The 20,947-nt window shown below is 45.7% G+C and overlaps 1 protein-coding gene and 1 long non-coding RNA gene across 2 annotated transcripts in view; one reads left to right on the forward strand and one right to left on the reverse strand.

The window, feature by feature from the left end:
• The window catches only part of MAS1 (MAS1 proto-oncogene, G protein-coupled receptor), an 89,372-nt gene that overhangs the window by 65,607 nt on the left and 2,818 nt on the right, over nt 1-20,947 (reverse strand). The gene's annotated exons all lie outside the window — the stretch shown is intronic.
• On the forward strand, nt 480-9,512 carry LOC135268276 (uncharacterized). The gene is made up of 3 exons (XR_010336543.1): nt 480-660; nt 865-937; nt 5,651-9,512. It is a non-coding gene; the product is annotated as an uncharacterized LOC135268276 (long non-coding RNA).

Raw genomic sequence — 20,947 nt, forward strand, 5'->3', positions numbered from 1 at the left:
CTGCAACCTGCCTCCCTGTGCTCCCTGTCACAACCAAGCCCTTTGGCTATTGCCAGTCATAGGGAGGTGGGGAAGTGAGTATCTGTCTGGAAGCGGCTGGGGAAGGACCTGGAATGCAGTGGGCCTGGCCAACCCATGGCACCAACCACAGCTAGGAGCCTCGGGCCCGAAGGATGGCCAATCCATCTGTGTGTAGATGCTAGGAAATGCAAAGTCTTCCAGAGGCAGCGGATATCAACACCAAGTACTTGGAATGACCCACATTTAGTTCAGTCTAATAACAACTACAAATGATGAAATGTCATAAGCTCCCTGTTAGAGGCAGAACAGGGTGTTTTCTGATGAGCTAAAACTTGAAGCAGACTGCCTGGGGGGAGAGTGATTCTTTCTCCATTTGATTGACAGGCTGAGAGCCAGCCCTCGCCTCTGGCCTACAGTGCTGCAACAAGACTCAGACCTCACTGGCCAGATGAGGCCAAAATAAGACCTTGAGAACAGATTGCTGCCAGACTGAGGCAAGTTCTTTCAGCTTGCAAGAATCTTCTCCCGCTCCTCTGGTCTGCTAGATAAGAGGTCAGGATCTGCAGAAACGACACACTTGAAGGGAAGCACTATCATCACCAAGAATGCTCCACTCAACCAGGACCAAATCCCGTGACAGTGAGTACTCCCACGCGCTCCTTCCTGAAAGATCACTGTGACCAGGGTTCACAGCAAGCTCTCTTCTTCCCCATCCCTCTGCAAAGGGGCTGCGTTGGGTGGGAAGAAACAGCCTCCTTTAAGGGGACCCCAATTCCAGAAGCCACCTTGGGAGAGCTACACCTTCTGCCATGTGTGTGCTAGAGCAGAGGCGTTCTGTTTCAGTGGGGAGCACGGAGCCTCTCCCAAGAATATCTTTAAAAGCTGAATGTTCCCCTTGATGCACGTCTCCTTTCAGGTATGTCCCCTTCTATTCTCATGTATGTGTGTGTGTGCGCACATATGTGTGTGTGTGCATGGTACCTGGGCTACACACACAGAGTATCAGTGTGCTTTAGTGAAGCTGCACAGCATCAGTACTAAAATATGGTGTGACTTTATCTTTTTAATGTTATCTACTATCATACTGTCATAAAAATATTAACACATTTAACCCCTGCTGAACTCCTGTGTTTGGATCTGTAGCCATGATGAGAAGCTAAAAGTAAACTTTGGAAAAGCCAATAATTAACATGTTTCACACAACATGATATAAAGCAGAAACAGAGGATACCTGTGGAAAAAGGGTGACTACCCCAACTCCAACAACATGAACATACTGGAACCTCATCAAAGGCTTTGTAAACTCTACCCCACCTCTCCTTGGAAGTACCCTTTCCCGCCGCAGGTTCCCGCCTCTTCGCAAGGAGAATCTCTATGGACAGGAAAAGGCTGTGTTTATGGGAGAATGCGGTACACGGGAACCATCTGGAGGCAGACATGAGGTTGGAAAACATCTGCGTCCAGAAAGGATATGACAAGTTGTGGGACCGAGGCAAGGCCCCAAAGCCCTGAGCGGGACGGGGATGATCTCGACCTCACAGGGATCCTCTGACAATTATATGGAATGCCTAGCACACGTTGAGCCACAGTTTACCTACCCGTTTATTTATACCCTCCAACCTGTGCTTCTTTTAAAACAAGGCTTCCCACAGCCAAGAGTAATAAGACATAGAATTCGAGCCAGCACACTTTTGTTTACAAAGGCACTTGAATTCTGCAGAAAGGGTAGTTTGGGCCATACTATGTAAAGAGAGTACAGATCCCTTATTTGTTCACACTGCTTTGGAACTGCAGCTGTAGACATGAGCTAGCTTTTCACATCCTTCTACGGGCTGCCGCCAGACCCACCCTGGCACAGGCTGCTGCAGCGAGGCCCTCCATGGCTCCTGGCCTGGCTAAAAAAAGACACCCCAGTGAGTTCTGTCTCATCATCCTGCTTCTCAGCTTACCCCAGGTCCCTGGGAAGGGTGGTAGAAGGTGACTTAGTGGAGAGGAAGAAAAAAGACAAGATAGGGAAAGAGAATGGAGTTTGAGTGAGAAAAGAATCTACTTTCGCCTCCTTGCTGGACCAACTCTTCCGAGGCCAAACTGGCTGTGACCCAGGGGCCTGGGACTTGCCTTGGAGATGCAAGAAGAATACAAACAAGACCAACAAAGTCTTTCACTGGTCAGTAAGGAAGTCAATGCCCACTAGAATAAAATGAGCAAAGAACACAGAAAGATTTACACAAGAAAAAATATAAAATGTTAATAGACTCATGAAAAATATATAACCTCACTAATGATTAAACATGTAAATTAAAAGTTTTAAATACCATGATTTCATCATTAAGGAGGCAAAGTTATCAAGCTGGCACACACACATGCTCAATACTGAAACGGGTTCAACTGCAAAAGCACTCTATGCTGCTTCCGGAAACACACCTAGACAGTTGTACCAGTAATTGACATTCATTAAATATACACTCTGTGTCAGACACTTATGGTTAAAGCCCTTCAAAGGATGAAATCATTTTGATTTCTAATAATCACTGGAAGTACATCACCATCATCTCCATTTTACAGACAGAGAAACTGAGGTTTAAAGATAAGTAATGTGGGCTGTACACAGTGTCTCATGCTTGTAATCCCAGCGTTTGGGAGGCCAAGGTGGGAGGATGGCTTGAGGCCAGGAGCTCAAGACCAGCCTGGGCAACACAGCAAGACCCTATCTGTATAAAAAAAAATTAAAAATTATCTGGGTGTGCTGGTGTCCACCTATAGTCCTAGATAGTTGGGAGGTGAGGTAGGAAGATTGCTTGAACCCAGGAGGTTGAGGCTGCAGTAAGCTATAATTGCACTACTGCACTGCAGCCTGGGTGACAGAGTGAGATCTTGTCTCAAAAGAAAAAAAAAGATAAATAACTTGCTCAAGGTCAGATAATTAGTAATAATAATCCTAAAACCAGAATTCAAACCCACATCTCTGAACTTGAAGCCCATATTCTTGACCACTATGTTTTCTGTCTCAAAGCCTTAAAATCCCTGTAATTGTTCTTGAAGTAATCTATCCTAAGGAACTAATCAGAGATACAGCAAAGTTATATATACAAGGATGTCCTCTGTATTGCCATTTATGGAAAATTATTAATACCCCAGATATTTAGTGATAGAGAAATTGTAAAATAAAGAATGAACAAGGCCAGCCCCAGTGGCTCATGCCTGTAATCCCAGCACTTTGGGAGGCTGAGGCAGGTGGATCACCTGAGGTCAGGAGTTCAAAACCAGCCTGACCAACATGGTGAAACCCCGTCTCTAATAAAAATATAAAATTAGCTGGGTGTGGTGGCACATGCCTGTAATCCCAGCTACTTGGGAGGCTGAGGAAGGAGAATCACTTGAACCGGGGAGGAGGAGGTTGCAGTAAGCGGAGATCATGCCATTGCACTCCATCCAGGACAGTAAGAGTGAAACTCTGTCTCAAAAAAACAAAAATGAGCAAAAGATAAAACATGATATTATGTAGTCATCAATCATATTTTTGAAAAAATTTAATGACTGTAAAATATTGATGGCATAATATTAAGCTTAAAGGGCAGGTATTGGCCGGGCGCAGTGGCTCACATCTGTAATCCCAGCAATTTGGGAGGCCGAGTTCGGCGGATCACTGGAGGTCCGCAGTTTGAGACCAGCCTGGCCGACATGGTGAAACTCTGCCTCTACTAAAAATAGAAAAATTAGCCAGGCATGGTGGTACACGCCTGTAATTCCAAGTACTCAGGAGGCTGAGGCAGGAGAATCACTTAAACCTGGGAGGCAGAGGTTACAGTGAGCCAAGATTGTGCCACTGCACTCCAGCCTGGGTGACAGAGTGAAACTGTCTCAAAAAAAAAAAAAAAAAAAAAGATAGGTATAAAACAATATACACTCTCATTTCCAAGAAATATATCAACATATTAATAGAAGTTATCTGGATGGTAAAATAGGAAAACAGGTGGATATTTTCTTCCTTCTGCATTTTCCAAAGTTTGTGAAATTATTACTAACTTATGTTACTTTTATCATCAAGAAAAGCCATATATTTTATCAAAAATGCTGAAGAAGTCAGAGCAGAAGCCCCTGTCCTACAGAGGATTTGGGCCATGAGACTGATGTTGAGAAGGGGGCAGGGATGACAGAGAAGGGCCTGGGCCAGGTACTGTGCCTGGGAGCCTGAGGCTTCCAGAACAGGGAGTCTCTTGCTTGTTCCCATGCCCCATGAAACCCTACAATGTAAACCAAAGGAATTGCCTCAAGGTTCCTGCACCTGCTCCAGGGAGGAGAGGAGCCAGCGATGGCTGTCCCTCTCCGCAGGCGCTGTGGGGGAAGGGACATTCCCACTAGCCTGTGGCCGGTGGCTAAGGAGAAGGAAACCAGACAGGTACGGCCTGAGCCTAAGGAAGGAGGACAAGAAGGGGGCAAGAGTGGAGTCGGCCCAGGACAGGACGGAGGTGAGAACAAAGGACAGGGCCTGGCTGAGGCTGTTTTCTTCTTTCTCCAGCAGCCACCGCCACAGAAATGATTCCACTGTGCACACCAGTGACAACTGAGGTTAAGTCAGAGTTCATCAGCCAGCCTGGGAAACCTAGCCAAGCCTCTAAAACATGTGTTGTGAGATCAAAGGGGGCCTGACAAGTAACCTTTAACACAGCGCTTATTTATAAACAGGAGATGGCCTTTCCTTTGCTCTTCAAGGGTCCGCAAAGAAAACCTAGGAAGGTCTTGCTCTAGAAGCCCTTCCCAGAACCCAGCTTCCTCCCACCTCGGTTGGGGTCAGGCCATCACTATGGCAGCAGAGAACAAGGGGTAAAGATGGAAAAGCCATGGGACAATCAACGAATCACAACACTAGGGTCACACCTGGGGACCACGCACTGCCCTGGGTCTGGACACTACAATTGTGCCTGTCCCCAACTCTGAGTAGCCTTTTCTTTTTGAACCCCAACTCCAAGAGACCCTCTTTGTCTTCCCCTCTCCCGTTCCTTTCCATCCTCCCATTAATGGCTGGATTCTCTCATCAACTAAGCCCAAGGGAATGACCTTCATTCAGCATGGATAAACTTCCCGGGGGGATCATGTGGATGTTGCAAAGGCAAAACCAGAACAGGGAAGAGGGATGAGACAGATATAACTGGTGAGTTTCTAAATGCACTATCTTTACTTTCTTCACTTCTTTTGTATGTTGGTTTTTGCTCATCGGTGGCTTTTAAATAAGTGTCTCTTTGATCCTTTTCTTGAATCTGTTACCTAGTTCTGGGAAGAAACTTGAGAAATCTCTTTCAGAAAGGTAGGGGACAAGCTGGGGACAGAGTGGGCTTTCCCACAGGGCCAGGAGAAAGGAGACCCTGGTCTGAGGCAGTGGCTGAGGCTGGAATTAGGAGCCAACCCTCGGGTTCAGCGGAGGAAACGTGGAGATCATAATGGAATCTGCCCGTGTGGGGAAACGATGGAAGGAGAGAACAGAGGGAAACACAGCAGGAGCCTCCCTGGTCTCACATCCTCCCTCCCACACCACTGTGTGGAGGAGGGTCCTTCATAAAACTAACTGTGCACATTGTGAGATGCAGAGCAAATGACACCCATAAACTCCACCTTCCATTTCTGACAACAGGTCTACAGGAGAAAACCAGTGATTCCCCAAGAATGAAACTATTGGCAGCGACCGTGAACCCTCTGGAATCTGCACTCTGTACCAGAAACGAATCCCTGAATCAAACAACCTGGTCATCGGAGCCAGCGACTCAGCCCCCAGTAGAATCACAAGAACAGGACAGTTATATCTACATTTCCCTGCTCATTTGCATACTGGGAGTAACTGGGAACAGACTTTTGATGCTGTTTCTCATCTTCTACAAGAGGAGGCCATTCACTGTCTGCATCCACACCTCGCCATTGCTGACTTCACAGTCCTCCTCTGCACATCCGTCCTCCAGCTGATAATCCTGCTTAATCACTTTGACAATAACACCTTACTGACATACATCATCTTCCTGATAATTTTTGGCTACAACACAGGTCTGCACCTCCTCACCGCCATCAGTGTGGAGCGGCGTCTCTCTGTGCTTTACCCAATCTGGTACCACTGCCGACGCCCAAAGCACCAATCTGCTGTAGCCTGCAATCTGCTGTGGGCACTTTCTCTTCTTGTGTCTGGATTAGAAAACTTCTTCTGCCTGCATTCACCTGAGCCTAGATTCCGAAAATGTCGATACGTGTATACATTTTTGGGTATCTTGGCATTCCTTGTCTTTGTTCCTCTCATGGTCTTCTCCAGTTTGAGGCTCCTCATCCAAGTCTGCTGTAACCTGAAGTCACGCCAACCTGCCAGGCTCTACATAATCATCATAGTGACTGTGGTCTTGTTTCTTGTCTTTGCCATGCCCATAAAGGTCCTGTGCATCATAGACTTTTTTAATCCTAGTAACAAGTTGGTGTGGGAATTATAGGCTTATTTGAATATTTCGTTCACTGTCAATTGCAGTGTCAATCCCATTGTCTATTTTGTGGTAGGCAGTCTCAGGAGAAAGAAAAGTAGAAAGTCCCTAAAAGAAGCACTGCAAAAGGTCCTGGAAGAAAGACCAGTGCCAGGCGTGGGTGAGGACGTTACACAACCGTCTTCAGTTTCAATGACCTTCAGCTAGGATGTCCTTGGGAGAAGACTATTCTACGTCACCTCAGCATGGGAAAAAAAAAAAAACACTTCTCTACTTTCCTTCCTGGAGGTTCATCTAAGATTAAAAAAGAAATTCCTCAATTACTCCTGGGAATTAAGAATACTAACAATACCATACAATGTCCATGTGATCAACTTTGCCATTGCTGGTTTGGCGAGACCTGACATTTTTTAACACTTACTATATTTCAGGCACAGAGCTACGTGTTACACACATTGTCTAATTTAATCTTTTGACAACCTTATGAGCCAATATTGTTGTTATACCACGACATGAGGGACTGAGGCTTGAAAGGTTTAGTAAGGTTGCAGAGCACGGATGTGACAGAGCCAAGCTGACACCTGAGGAGTCTAACCCCCGAGCCCAAGCTTGCAGCCGTAATGCCAAGGGCAGTCCCTGAGAGGCAGCATTGTCAACTATTTCTCATGCTGCCTTTGACACTACTCCCTACTTTTCTTTCACCTGTGTCTCCTTTTTAAATCTTGCACTATTCATCAGAGGGAAACATTTTCCCCCCTTAGAAATAGGAATTGTTGTTGGAGCATAAGAGTGCATATTAATACTATGAAGACTATAGGATATCCTACAGAGATGTCCTTATTGTGTTCTTGTTAAGAACTCATTTGGGGATGGATTGGGAAATAGATGAGATGTCCCAAAAGTCCTTTAAGAATGTCATCCTCGGCCAGGCGTGGTGGCTCACACCTGTAATCCCAGCACTTTGGGAGGCCAAAGCAGATCTGGACTTCAAGACCAACCCGACCAAAATGGAGAAGCTATGTCTCTACTAAAAATACAAAGTTATTCAGGCATGGTGGTGCATGCCTGTAATCCTGGCTACTCTGGAGGCTGAGGCAGGAGAATCGCTTGAACAGGGGAGGCAGAGGTTACGGTGAGCCAAGATCGCGCCATTGCACTCCAGCCTGAGCAACAAGAGCAAAACTCCGTCTCAAAAAAAAAAAAAAGAATGTCTTCCTCTGAGGCTAGAGGATCACTTTAGCCTGGGAGGTCGAGGCTGCATGAGCCATGATCGCACCATTACACTCCAGCTTAGGTGACAGAGTGAGACCCCGTCTAAAAACAAAAAAGTCATCCTATCAGAACGACAAGGAGCTTCAAGAAGAATTATTGTAGCTTGGCTTAGACAAGGAAATTTTCACTTTTTTTCTTTCTGTTTGGTTTTCTTAATATGGAATATGTATACATCAATGCATAAAATATAAAGCACTGTTAAACATTTTCTTTGCAAAATGTATAAAAAACAAAATTATGTACTTTTCTAGAGTATTCTGGCAAATAGCTATTGCACAATCTCTCCAGCCCATCATCTATCATTCTTCAATCCATTACTGAGTAGCAGATTTTGAATGCTGCCAATTCTTTTTGGAATGATTGCTTGATTTTTTTTTTTTAATCACAAAGAAAACATTCTGCCACAGTCCCAAGGCACTACTGATGGACTTCACTATTTTAAGCTGGCTGAGTCCAAGGCACTTTCCAGGAATATTTATAGATTTTGCTCACCCTTCCATTTTTTTTTACTGGGATAATCTCATGTTCCAACCTGATTGTCACATAATAAATCCTTTTTCAATTTAATTCTACTTGGCTGGATGCATTGGCTCATGCCTGTAATACCAGGACTTTGGGAGGCCGAAGCAGGTGGATCACCTGAGGTCAGAAGTTCAAGACCCACCTGGCCAATTTGGCGAAACCCTGTCTCTACCAAAATTACCCAAAAAACCCTAAAAATTAGCGGGACGTGGTGGTGTGCACCTGTAATCCTAGCTACTAGGGAGGCTGAGACATGAGAATCTCTTGAACCCGGGAGGCGGAGGCTGCAGTGAGCTGAGATCGCACCACTGCACTCCAGCCTGGGTGATGGGTGAGACTCCATTTCAATAATAATAATAATAATAATAAACTAGGGACTCTCCAAATGTATATTTTAATCTCTGTATTAGTAATTGCTTATTTAAATAGCAGCTTCCATCCATAAAATATCCTTACTCCTTCTAGAAAATAACGATGGCAAACACTATTATTATTGTTAAATTTATATTTTTACTTATTCAACAAATATGTGTCAAGTACCTACTGTGAGAGGCATGGCTCAAGACTCTGGAAAGGTATTTAATAGCTTTACAGGAGTCTAGGTCCCCTTGGCCCTGCAGGCTGGTGACCCTTAGGGCCAAGGCCATGTCTTATTTACCTTTGTATTTCCAGCACCAAGCAGTTTTGGGCACCTCAGAGGCATTTAATAAATGTTATCTTATAACTCTTGCCTTTTTAAAAATTTTTATTTTTAATTGACAAATAATAATTGTAGGCTGGGTATGTTGGTGACACCTGTAATCCCACTGCTTTAAGAGGCTGAGGCAGGTGCATCACTTGAGCCCAGGAGTTTGTGACTAGCCTGGGTTACATGGTGAAACCTTGTGTCTACTAAAAATCTAAAAATTAACTGGGCATGGTAGCACTAGCCTGTAGTCCCAGCTACTTGAGAGGCTGAAGTGAGAGGATTCAGTGAGTCTGGGAGGTTGAGGCTGCAGTGAGCCATGATGCTGCCACTGAACTCCAGCCTGGGTGTCAGAGTGAAACCCTGTCTCAAAAATAAATAAATAAATAATCATATACATCTGTGGAGTATGATGTGATGTTTTGGTACATGTATACACTGTGAAATTATATCAAGCTAATTAACATATCATCACCTTATCTACTTATAATTTTTTATACTGAGAATGTTTAAAATCTATTGACAATTTTGGCATACATAATACATTGTTATTAACTGGTCACATGCTGTGTAATAGACTGAAAAGTTATTTCTCCTGTCTAACTGAAACTTTGTACTGTTTGACAGGGGTTCTCCCTATCCCCTCACCCCCCGACCATCCCCTAGTAATTACCATTCTACTCTCAGCCTCTGTAAGTTTGGGATTATTAGATTCCACATATAAGAATTTTGTAATTCCTGCCTTGTATTAGTTTGTTTTCATGCTGCTGATAAAACATCCTTGAGACTCGGCGATTTCAAAAAAAAAAAAAGGTTTAATTGGACTTATAGTTCCACGTGGCTGGGGAAGCCTCACAATCACAGCAAGAGGCAAGGAGGAGCAAGTTCTGTCTTACATGGATGGCAGCAGGCAAAGAGGGAATGAGGAAGATGCAAAAGCAAAAACCCCTGATAAAACCATCAGATCTCATGAGACTTATTCACTACCACAGGAACAGCATGGGGAAACCACCCCCACGGTCCAGTTATCTCCATCAGGTCCTTCCCACAACATGTGGGGATTATGAGGGTACAATTCAAGATGAGATTTCAGTGGGGACACACAGCCAAACCATGTCATTCCACCCCTGGCTGCTGCCAAATCTCATGTCCTCACATTTGAAAACCAATCATGCCTTCCCAACAGTCCCCCAGAGTCTTGACTCATTTCAGCATTAACACAAAAGTCCACAGTCCAAGACTCATCTGAGACAAGCCCCTTCTGCCTATAAGCCTGTAAAATCAAAAGCAAGCTAATTACCTCCTAGATACGATGAGGGTATAGACATTGGGTAAATATAACTGTTTCAAATGGGAGAAATTGGCCAAAATGAAGGGACTACAGGCCCCATGCAAGTCTGAAATCCAGTGGGGCCATCAAATCTTAAAGCTCCAAAATGACCTCCTTTGACTCCATGTCTCACATCTAGGTTGTGCTGATGCAAAAGGTAGGTTACCATGGTCTTGGGCAGCTCTGCCCCTGTGGCTTTACAGGATACAGCCTCCTTCCCAGTTGCTTCCACAGGCTGGCGTTAAGTGTCTGTGGCTCTTCCAGGTGCACAGTACAAGCTGCAGGTGGATCTACCATTCTAGGGGCTGGAGGACAGTGGCCCTCTTTTCACAGCTCCACGAGGCAGTGCCCCAGTAGGGACTCTGTGTGGGGGCTCGGACGCCACATTTCCCTTCCACACTGCCCTAGCAGGGGTTCTCCATGAGAGCCCCACCCCTGCAGCAAACTTCTGCCTGGGCATCCAGGTGTTTCCATACAGCTTCTGAAATTTAGGCAGAGGTTCCCAAATCCCCAGTTCTTGACTCTGCACTTGCAGGCGCAACACCACATGGAAGCTGCCATGGCTTGGGCCTTGCACCCTCTGAAGCCATGGCCCAAGTTCTACACTGGCTTGTTTAAGCCACACCTGGAGTGGCTGGGACACAGGGCACAAAGTCCCTAGGCTGCACACAGCATGGGGACCCTGGGCCCAGCCCACAAAACCACTTTTTCCTCCTAAGCCTCTGGGCCTGTGATGAGAGGGGCTACCATGAAGACCTCTGACATGCCCTAGAAACATTTTCCCCATTGTCTTGGGTATTAACATTCAGCTCCTCATTACTTATGCAAATTTCTGCAGTTGGCTTGAATTTCACCTCAGAAAATAAGATTTGCTTTTCTATCACATAGTCAGGCTGCAAATTTTCCAAAATTTTATGCTGTTTCCCTTTTAAAAGTGAATGCCTTTAACAGCACCCAACTCACCTCTTTAATGCTTGGCTGCTTTGAAATTTTTTCTGCCAGATACCCTAAATCATCTCTCTCAAGTTCAAAGCTCCACAAATATCTAGGGCAGGGGCAAAATGCTGCCAGTCTCTTTACTAAAACATAACCAGAGTCACCTTTACTCCAGTTCCCAACAAGTTCCTCATCTCCATCTGAGACCATCTCAGCCTGGATCTTATCGTTCATATCACTATCAGCATTTCTATAAAAGACATTCAACAAGTCTCTAGGAAGCTCCAAACTTTTCCACATCTTCCTGTCTTCTTCTGAGCCCTCCAAACTATTCCAATCTCTGCCTGTTACCCAGTTCCAAAGGTGCTTCCACATTTACAGTTATCTTTTCAGCAACGCCCCACTCTACTGGTACCAATTTACTGTACTGATCCATTTTCATGCTGCTGATAAAGACATAGCTGAGACTGGGCAATTTACAAAAGAAAGAGGTTTAATTGGACTTACAGTTCCACATGGCTGGGGAAGCCTCACAATCATGGCAGAAGGCAAGGAGGAGCAAGTCACATCTTACATGGTTGGCAGCAGGCAAAGAAAGAATGAGGAAGATATAGAAGTGGAAACCCCTGTTAAAAACATCAGACCTCATGAGACTTATTCACTACCATGAGAACCAGTATGGGGAACCACCCCCATGATTCAATTATCTCACATGGGGTCCCTCCCACAACACAGGGGAATTATGGGAGTACAATTCAAGATGAGACAAACTGTATCATGCCTTCTGGCATCTCCCATTACATTCCTGATAGATTCAGAGTTACTGCCATACATTTATTTATTGTTTGCTTGTTGTTTTATGTGTGTTAGCACAGCCTCCTGAATAGATATTAAGCTATTTGAGGACAGAAAACATATTACATCTACCTAGATATCTATGCTCTATCCAGCTGTCAAGTGCTAGTATCTATCTACCTATCTACCTAGCTATACATAACTATCACTGTACTACTAGGGGCACCACAAAAAGTTACTGAGTGCTTTGTAAATGTCTAACTCAGAATTATTAATAAACTTATTAGACTCCATGAATAAATTAATTTCTAGATCCAGTTTGTCACTGCTAATTGTCATTAGCCAGTAATACTTCTGTGCTCACATATAATGAAGCAATACTAATGTTTTGCATTTTATTTTCTGGAAGTCTCTGTCATTATTGCTTCTCTGATATAGTAGCTGCAGAGGGCCAGGACCATTCAACTTTCTTTTCCCCTCCCAGTGTGCCTTGCTTCTGGTGTCTGAAAAATACCCAGCTATGGCACCCAAAATCACACACCATCTGCAGAGCTCCATAGAGGCCAATGTTCATACACTGCAGCTAGGGGCTACACTCAGAATCGATGGCCAAAAATTGGATACACATTCTCAATTCCAAAATTTCTGGAAACTATAGCCATGTAAGAGCTCCCATACAGATAAGTATTAAAATCATTGCATAGCTGTGTGTGGTGGCACATGTCCGTAGTCCCAGCTACTCGGGAAGCTGAGGCAAGAGGATCCTTTGAGCCCAGGAGTTCAAGGCCAGCTTGGGCAACGTAGGAGACTCTCTCTAAAAATGAATACATGCATACATAAGTTTAACAAAATACCACAGGAGATAAAAATACTGTCAGTTACCACAGTGCAAACAAGGCACAGCACGTTAAGTCAGCACTGTGATTTTGTACCAGCCTGAATCACTGTCTTTCTCCATAAACTCACTTATTCCCACTGCCTGTCCAGTCCTTGCCCCTCCTCCCATCTTTTTCTTCACTTCCACAAGCCTATGCCTCAGTGGATACATGGTAGATTAGACAGAAAGTGTGGGACCAACCCCACCTCTCTTGCTTTTCTGTTTATGAGAATATGCCAGAGAAGTAGGTTGAACTACTGAATGTATGTTTAGAGAATGTTCAGTACTTTTCAGACGTGCCCTCCTGCCCCCATCTGGCACGGGAAGGAAAAGAACTGGCCTGGGCATGTGTGGGTACTCCTCAGGTCCCTGTCCCTGAGTCAGGAGACACTGGCTGTTCGGGGAGAGGGCTGCTCCTCCCGGCGAAGGCCCTGAGATCAGGGAATCCTGAGATCAGGGAGGTGCGGGACTGAGCTGCAGGGCAGGCTCCAGAGTGCCCAGAGGAAGCGGGAAGCCCCCGTAAGTGCCTCTTCCACAGCTATTCATCTGCTTGCTCAACCGCAGATATGCATTGACGGCCAACTGAGGACACATGCTGCCCTAAGCTCTTGGGACACAACAGAAATCCCTGCTTGCAGAAACATTAAACTCTAATGTAAAGACAAAGAAAAACAATTAAAAACAAAGTGATGTTTCAGGGGACACCTGGGGAATCATGCCTGATTCATTGCAATGCCCCACTGAAGGCCTAGGGAGTTCCTGTGGACACAGTTGGTGCTCAATAAATTTTTGTTGAATTGGGTGAAAAAAAATCTATGGAGGAAGATATACCCAAAAAAAAAAAAAAAAAGAAATAATTAGATAATATAGGCAGCATTGGGCTGCGGGAAAAGCTAAAGAGAAAAAGCAAGGATGAGCATTAGGGGGGTGGGGGTGCAGACACGGAGGTGGGGGTGCAGAGACAGAGGTGCAGTCTCCGGGTGGCGGGAGCACTCCCGAGCTTCCGGGGTGAGAAGGAGGTGGTGTGAGCTGGGAACACTTAAAAGCTAACCTGCAAACCCACCGCCGGGACCACCCTAGTGACCTCATATGAATCAGTTACATCTGCAAACACCCTATTTCCAAGTAAGGTCACACTCACAGGGGGTGGGGGCGATCAGGACTTCAACACATCTTTTGGGGGACACGATTCAACTCCTAAGAGGGGGCATCTGCCAGGAATGCAGGTGGCGATTTCTTTCCCGAGGAGTCCAGGCAGGGGCGCCCAGCGGGGAGGAGGAGGACTGAGCCAAGCTGGGCACAGAGCCCCTACTTGCTGTAAAGGACGCCTCCCTTCCTCCCACCCCGGCATGGAGGGGCGCCTCCAAGGGTGACTGGACTGGAGCCTGGAGGCTGCAGGCGGGGCCAGGCCATAAGCCCGGGGCTGGGAGTGGCGCCACTGCAGGCCTCATGCCTCCCAGGAGAGTCCGCACTGCGTCTCTCCCCCTTGGAAGATACCAGAAAAGCCTAGGAGACAGGATGGCGGGCCCAAGGGGATGGAGGGGTGGGGTGAGGGTGAAGCAAACTCCTAAGGATACCATGGCCTCACAGGAGGGAGAAGCCAAGAGCCCAACCAGCCCCCTCCCTTAATCAGTGACATAGAGGACCGGCCTGCCCCCATCCAAGGCCCTGAAGAGGCAAACCCACCAGAGTCAGTGACTGCCTGACAGAGACCAACTTTTGATGGCCAGCCCTGGGTAGGGCCAAGCGAGTGAGGCCAGGCAGACAGTGGTTCTAAACTCAAGAGGTGGCAGGCGCTGGAAATGGCTGTGCAGCCCTTTCTAGATCAAGCACGGGCTGGACTGGGAATGCCGTGACACCACAAATCTAACCCTGAAGCCTGCAGTCCATGCGATCTAGTCACGCACGACTGCACTTAAAATCCAGACTGAAAGCTTGCTGTCCACGTGATCCAGTCACATATGGCTGTGGACTGAGACACCGCACACTGCCCGCTGCCAAGCCCAATCTCAAAACCTGTCCCACGGCCCCCACCCCACCTCTCAGCCTGGGAAGGGCAGGCAGAGGAAGCAAAGAGCCCCTCATGCCCTCAGTCTACCCAAGACCCCTCAGAATCACCACCCAGAGGGGGAAATGCCACCATGCCCTGTCCCCACGCACCAGAGCAGCAGGTCCTGGTTCAGATCCTGCCTGGCTCCGCATTCACTTGCTCTGTGGTCCCGAGCAACTCACTCAAGCATGCAACATTGCAGTTCCTCCTCGGTAGAAGGGAACACCGACAGCACTTGCCTCCCCCCACCCCCAACCCCAGCACGGGGTTTACATGTCTTTCCCCGGAAGGACTTAGCACAGCCACTGTCAGCAGAGAGCCACTGTTGTTGGCAATTTTAAAAGTTTTAATCTTAGAGCCTTATAAGAATCACCAGTGGTTTTGATGGGGTTTTTTTTGTGTGTGTTTTTTATTTTTTTGAGATGGAGTCTCACTCTGTCACCCAGGCTGGAGTGCAGTGGCAAGATCTTGACTCACATCAACCTCTTCCACCTCCCAGGTTCAAGTGATTCTGCTGCCCAGACTCCCAAGTGGCTGGGATTACAGCTGCATGACACCACGCCTGGCCAATTTTTGTATTTTTAGTAGAGACGGGTTTTCGCCATGTTGGCCAGGCTGGTCTCGAACTCCTGACTTCAAGTGATCTGCCGCCTCGGCCTCCCAAAGTACTGGGATTACAAGTGTGAGCCATTGTGCCCCATGATGTTTTAAATAAACCCCTTGCTTTCATATTACAAACATTAGAACCTGAGGATCAACACATTGGTCTTGGCTGGTGAGGACACACCCAGGGCAGAGTGAAAACACATCCCCGGGCCTAGGGTTTCAAAGAGTGAGAAACATCTCACTAAGACATCCCTTCTTTGCTTTGACAGACACCAGGATGACCCTAGGAAGTTTTCCTCAAATGCTACTTGAACAACTGGATTGTGCCAACTCCATGTATCCATGGTGCCAGAGCATCCACTCACTGCCACCCAAGGCCCTCTAGCACCACTCCAGGCCTTGGCTTTATACTCAAGAGAAAGCAAAACCATTTCAGTAGTAGCAGAAGTATTCAGCATGGGTGGTAATGAAGGAAGGGGCAGTATTAATGGAAATCAAATGTACCAAGTGCAGTGGTTCACACCTGTAATCCCAGCACTTTGGGAGGCCGAGGTGGGAGGATTGCTTGAGCTCAGGAGGCTGAGATCAGCCAACATAGCAAGACTGTGTATAAAAAAAAAATTAAAATTAGCCAGGTATGGTGGTACACACCTATAGCCTCAGCTATGCAGGGACTGAGGCAGGAGGGTCACTTGAGCCTGGGGAGATCGAGGCTATAGTGGGCTATGGTTGCACCACTGCACTCTAGCCCGTGTGACAGAGCAAGACCCTATCTCAAGAAAATAAAAATAAGAAAATCAAATGCAAAGAAAAGTCAAATGGAAATGAGGAGAAAGAAAGAAATTAATCCTGTTCTGTTATCTTTCTTGTAAAGATATCTGGAAAGAAACCAGACAGAAAAAATGAAACTTTGTGACATTAATATACCCACTGAATGTTTTTAAGAGGATACTTCTGCAGAAAAGGTCTATAGAGGCTGGGAGTGGTGACTCATGCTTGTAATCCCAGCACTTTTGGAGGCCAAGATGGGCAGATCACTTGAGGTCAGAACTTCGAGACCTGGCTGGCCAACATGGCAAAACCCTGTCTCTACTAAAAATACAAAATTTGGCTGGACGCAGTGGCTCGCACCTGTAATCCAGCACTTTGGGAGGCTGAGGCGGGCAGATCACAAGATCAAGAGATTGAGACCATCCTGGCCAACATGGTGAAACCCCATCTCTATTAAAAATACAAAAATTCGCTGGGCATGGTGGCATGTGCCTGCAGTCCCAGCTACTCGGGAGGCTGAGGCAGGAGAATCACTTCAACCCGGGAGAAGGTGGCAGTGAGCTGAGATTGCACCACTGCACTCCAGCCTGGCGACAGAGCGAGACTCCATCTCAAAAAACAAACAAACAAATATTAGCTAGGTGTGGTGGCGCACATCCCAGCTACTAGGGAGGCTGAGGCACAAGAATTGCTTGAATATGGGAGGTGGAGGCTGCAGTGAGCTTCGTGCAACTGCACTCCAGCCTGGGTGACAGAGCAAGACTATATCTCAAAAAAAAAAAAAAGAGAGAGAAAGAAACAAAGTCAAGTCCTATAGATATACAAAAGAGAAAATAATTGTGTTTACAGCAACCGCAACATTGATCAGTGGAAACTTGCTTTTAGCTCCTTATTTTTGGTGCCATTATGTGGCTTTTTTGTTTTTAATAAATGGTTCTAATGATTATATTCATTAGTGTATTTATTGTTACCTTTCTACTCCTTCTGGAAGTAAATGAAATTACCCCCTCCTGAACTTTGATCTTCTTAAAAGTACAGAATCTTTCCAGGAGGTAGGTATTTATTTTAGGAGTAGAGTTGTCAGATGTTTAACAGAAGTATTTGGTAGACATTATAGAAAGTTGTCAACCTACTAGATTCTTTAAATGCCATTTCATCATTTCTTAGTCAAACATGCAAACGCCAGAGTGCATGATTCCAAGCCAGACCTACCCCACCATTCAACGTGGAGAGTCAGCAAAGTCTCCCTTTCTTTGTGTCCAGAGGGTTCTGGAAACTTCTGCAAATAGGTCACCTAGTGGCTAGTTAACACAGGTCATCTAGTGGTTGCTCCAAAACCACATGGTGAGAGTGGTTCTTTTCTGTGTGACTGCTGAAGAAGAGTAAGCGTCTCACCTGCCAGGCACGTCCTAAGAGAGGGAAGGGTCGAGGAGGCTTTGTCTGTAGGCATCGCTAAGGAACGTCCACAGGTGTGTGTTTGTTTCTTTTACTTGCCTTTATTTCACAAAGGATGTGAAGTGGCTAACACAAAGAAATTAAATGAGAATGTGGATAGAGATAAAGTGAAAATCAGAAAAGCATAGGTAGACCAGGAGATGAAGGCCACGGGGAAAATACAGGAGTAAATACGCAGACCACTGCACCAGCCGCTGTGCTGTAAAGCAAAGGGAAAACACAGTAGTGCTGGTGACGTGCATCTCTATGAGCTGAGCCATTCCTGACCAGGGACGTAGTAGGAATAGGGAGGATACACACAACTTCAGTCGGAATAGAATTTCTACAATGGATCTTCCTAGAGATGTCGTGAACTAAGGCTTCAAAATCAACTTTACGGTGAGTGCAACTCTGGAGTCATCAGATGGTGTTTCTTACGACTTTTTTTTTTCTTGGAGATGGAGTCTCACCCTGTTGCTGAGGCTGGAGTGCAGTGGCGTGATACCAGCTCACTGCAATCTGCAATCTCCATCTCCCAGGTTCTACTGCCTCAGCCTCCCAAGTAGCTGGGATTAGAGGCGCACACCACCACACCCAGCTAATTTTATATTTTCAACAGAGGCAGGGTTTCACCACGTTAGCCAGGCTGGTCTAAAACTCCTGACCTCAAGTGATCCGTTCGCCTCGGCCTCCCACAGTGCTGGGATTTGGGATTATAGGCGTGAGCCACTGCACCCAGCCTTTTTTTTTTTTTTTTTTTTTGAGACAGAGTATCACTCTGTCACCCAAGCTGGAATGCATTGGCATGATCTCGGCTCACTGCAACCTCTGCCTCCTGGGTTCAAGTGATTCTCCTGCCTCAACTTCCCAAGTAGCTGGGATTACAGGTGTGCGCCACCATGTCTGACTAATTTTTGTATTTTCAGTACAGACAGAGTTTCAGGCCACTGTGTTGACCAGGCTGGTCTCGATCTCCTGACCTTAGGTGATCTGCCCACCTCTGCCTCCTAATGTGCTGGGATTACAGCACCCAGCCTCTTATGACTCTTTTAAACATCTTTATTGGAATATATATCACATACTATGACATTCACCCATTTAAAGTATATGATTCAGTGGCTTTTAGCATATTCACAGAATTGTATAACTATTACCACAACCTAACTTTAGAACATTTCATCACCCCCAGGAAAAAGCACGGACCTGTTAGCAGTCATTCCCTACTCCATAACAACCACAAATGTCTGTCTCTATAGATTTGTTCATTCTGGAAATTTCATATAAATGGAATCAAACGATACGTGGTCTTTTGTCCCTGGCTTTTGCTTAGCACAGTGTTTTCAATCCATGTTTTAGCATGTGTATACTTCATTTCTTTTTATTGCCAAATAATATTCTACCATATGGATTCACCTTATGTCTCTTTGAAAGTTACACAGAGAATGTAATTCTTGGGTGGTGGGGTGGGAAGACTTTCTGGTAATCCAGCCGGGTGTCATGGGGTTAACACAATGTCTAAGAGACGAGGTGCACAGCAAGTTCTTCCATTTCTGCTCACAAACATTTGCAGGTGAATATTTAATCAAAATTGAGTGGAGAGCAGCCCGAGTGTAAACTAAGAAGGACTGGACTGAAAAACACATGCTTAGCTAGACTGAAGGCTGACTTGCAAACATCAAAAATCAACTGACCAGATGAGATGAAGAAAGAACGTTTTGTGCAAATTAAGGAACCTAACGAAGATTTCTACTTAGACAACCATTCCATTGGTGCATGAAGGTAGGTCATGGGAGCCCTGGCAAGTCGAGACAGGGTTTCACTTAGAAAACTGTTCTGAGTCTTTCGTGGCTTGTGAACAAAAAATAAACTTACATGGCATAAAGCCCACCTCAGATGACTTTGATCTTGAAGACTTTCAGAGCCGCAGTCAGCAGTTGCCTACCATTATCATAGAAAAACATTAATATTGCTGAGCACGGTGGCTCACGCCTGTAATCTCAGCACTTTGGGAGGCCAAGGTGGGCGGATCACCTGAGGCTGGGAGTTCAAGACCAGCCTGACCAACATGGAGAAGCCCTGTCTCTACTAATATTACAAAATTATCCAGATGTGGTGGCGCATGCCTGTAATTCCAGCTACTTGGAGGCTGAGGCAGGAGAATCACTTGAACCCGGGAGGCAGAGGTTGCCGTGAGCTGAGATCATGCCATTGCACTCCAGCCTGGGCAACAAGAGTGAAACTCCATCTCAAAAAAAAGAAAGAAAGAAAGAAAGAAAAATGTTAATGCACCCATGAAAAACTGGAATTTGAGAATGTAACCTCCAACTCAAACCATTAATATGAATAGGATGCAAATGAACCTAGAGTGACTACATTAGTTTACTTACTGGATATAGACTAATTAATTTGGGGCAAATTACCTGTCAAAATAAATCGAGAAAGCTATTAAAAGCAAAATGGGGTGGGCACAATGGCTTAGGTCTGTAATCCCAGCACTTTGGGAGGTCGAGGCGGGCGAATCACAAAGTCAGGAGATCGAGACCACCCTGGCTAACATAGTGAAACCCTGTCTCTACTAAAAATACAAAAAACTAGCCGGGCAGGGTGGCACGTGCCTGTAGTCCCAGTTACTCAGGAGGCTGAGGCAGGAGAATCACTTGAACCCGGGAGGCAGAGGTTGGAGTAAGCTGAGGTCACACCACTGCACTTCAGCCTGGGCAACAGAGTAAGATTCTATCTGCAAAAAAAAGAGGCAGAATGGGAATTTAGGGGACCTTGTTTAGATTGTAATATACTTAGACCCTTTCTGTGATCTTTCCTTAGATGGGTACTCCAGACTTTAGAGAAGAGACTGTTGTCTTCTCACCTTAACTCTTATCACAGAAGTCCTAACTATGAGTCATCCCTGCCTATGAGCTGGACTGATGATATAGGGTGATTCAGAAGAGTAAGATAATTTGAGGATCTCTTAACTTCTTTTAAGGGCTTTATGTTATCCAAGGATCCTCTGAATTTTCATCTGAGTGCACAGTAGGTCTAATAATCATGGTTACTATTAGTAAGTACTTATGTGTGCTGTGTGGTGCTCTACAGGACTGTTTCACTTCATCTCCACAGTATCCCTGTTCCTCCACTCACTCATGTCTTCCATTCAGCAAATATTAGGCACCCATGCTATGTCAGGCCTGGGCTAGCC

This window comes from Aotus nancymaae, unplaced genomic scaffold (genome assembly GCF_030222135.1).
Source record: "Aotus nancymaae isolate 86718 unplaced genomic scaffold, 86718_ANA_hifiasm-v0.15.2.pri h1tg000040l, whole genome shotgun sequence".
Lineage (NCBI taxonomy): Eukaryota > Metazoa > Chordata > Mammalia > Primates > Aotidae > Aotus > Aotus nancymaae.